Raw genomic sequence first — 2,389 nt, 5'->3', positions numbered from 1 at the left:
AAATCTGACTTTAAAGGGTTAATTGAAGTTAAAAACTGTTTCCTGATTGGCTGAACAGTGTTGATCAGAAACATCTTGGTTTAATCACACTAGTTTAATTCAACTAAGCAACCTGAGCAGTCATGTTGTAAATCATTAACAACCAGTTGTATTGTAATGGTTAAATTATAATGATTAAAATGAACCAGTACATTGTTATGAATGAGCTGAACTGACTCCAGCCACAGTGAAAATAAAGCGTTCCAGATTAGCTGGGTGTGTTTGAAGATGTTTCATTTCATTGTCTGATGACATTACATCGTCATAACATGACAAAACGAATGTTTTACCTGAGTGTCAGATATATAATAACAAGAGTAATCCTGAGGTGACGACATCATCATATGCAAACGCTGATTGGCTGAAATCTCCAAAATGACGATGACTCATAAATGAATATTACATGTGTTTGAGGCTATGATATGAATGACGAAAGATATTTTTTACACAAATTACTAACAAAGCTTTATTATTCACTGTTGGTTGTGTATTGTTTTAAATTGAGGTTCATTTAAAAATACAAATACAAAAACAAAACAAAAAACCACAAATACAAAATAAACCTAAAAAGAAAAGTTGATTTTCAACCAAATCTTTCATTTTTTTGTTTTCAAGAAATGTTGGATATTTAACGCAGTTCATGTTAGAGGTAATTAAGTGGTAGTGGTGACAACTGAGTCATAGACTGGAACACATAAAGATTCTGATCGACGACATTTATACTTAAAGTTGCTGCATTTGAGCAAAAATAACTTTTTTAATATGTGGTTCATCAAGTATTGACCTCGTGGTATTTACCTGGAAAACTTGTTTTCAGGAAACCATCTCCTACTTAAGATCCTCTTGCCCATTGGACTTGTGGTGGGGGTCATTGCCTTTGTTGCTCTGGTGTGTCTATGCAAGAGAAAGGAAATCAGGTAAATTTTTCATCATGTTGAGACATCAAAATACTTGCATTTGTTTTTCTTAGAATTAACCAACATATATTGTGTCACATCGGTGCTCCATGTTCAGAAGATTCTACATGTCTGTGATGACAACCAACGAGGAACACCAAGCAAACGACATTGAGCTTGGAGAAGTCAATTAGTATTTCTAAACTATTTTCACCCACACACACACACACACACACACACACTTTGCTCTGCACACTCAGTACAAAGCCATCTTGGCTGTACTGCTTCTACCTTTTGAAAGGTTTATATTTAAATATTGTCTTCATACTTTATGACTATTTCTGACTTTTTTTTTCCTACTGTCTTTTATTTTTTTTCTAAATTGTGTATTTCATTTCCTGGAAGCTGAGCCGTCCAACCACAATGTCATTGTGTGTATGTGGCATGTGCTTAGTGACAATATAAAGGATTTGGACTCTGATGATATATATTATACATAAATAATTATGAAAGCAGGGAAGTACAGAAATAATGTAAACTTAGGGAAACCTACACTGGTGTGAAAGTGAATGAAAAGCTGTGGAAGCTAAGACACATTACACCTCATTTACAGGTTTAGATCACAGCAGTAAGATTAACCTGATTATTTAAAAGACTTATGGCAGGGGTCACCAACACGGGGCCCGTGGGTACCAGGGAGCCTGTATGGATCATGTGAGGTTCCCTCAGGAGCTCTAGTCACCAATGAGCTCCATTTAAATCTGATTTACTTTCCAGGATTCAAACTCATTTTGATTTTCATAAAATAACAATTGTTACATTTTACAAATGTTACATGCCATACGATTAGGTAAAAGTTGTTATTAAGTGGCTGTTAAAATAGGAAGATGATACATTTGGATGAAATGTAATGAAACAATTGCATGAATTAGGAGAAAGTTAAGTTATTGCTAATCTTCCTTATTATTTTACCCTGTAATTAAAGTGAAACAGTGAATATTTAGTATTTAAGAAGTGCTTTTCTAACTAGTAGCCCTTCAGACTCTTCAATACCAATGGAGTAGCTCACAGTTTCAGAAAGGTTGGTGACCCCTGACTTAAGGCCTTCTCAGACATGTTTCCCTTTAATAAGCTTTACATATTTTTACCTGTGAGGACCTGAGTCATCAATATTGTGCTTAAAAAGAAGTTTAAATCCCTGAATAGGTTCATTCAGGGAAGATTTGTGACGCTGCCTTTGCCAGTTTACCTAGTTTATAAGAAAGGATCTCATCAGTCAAACAGCAAATCTACACCATCATCACAGCTTTAATGAATCAGAGGAATCAAAGATTATGTTTAACCTTTTATTCCAAAGTCAACAATTAACACAGTCAAAATATCAATTGAAATGGGATAATTAAATCACGATAAAATGCATTTCTAGGCTAATAAAAGTGAGGGTTATATGTAAT

The sequence above is a fragment of the Gouania willdenowi genome, chromosome 22 (assembly GCF_900634775.1).
Source record: "Gouania willdenowi chromosome 22, fGouWil2.1, whole genome shotgun sequence".
NCBI classification, from domain to species: domain Eukaryota; kingdom Metazoa; phylum Chordata; class Actinopteri; order Blenniiformes; family Gobiesocidae; genus Gouania; species Gouania willdenowi.
This window is presented reverse-complemented; position numbering follows the sequence as displayed.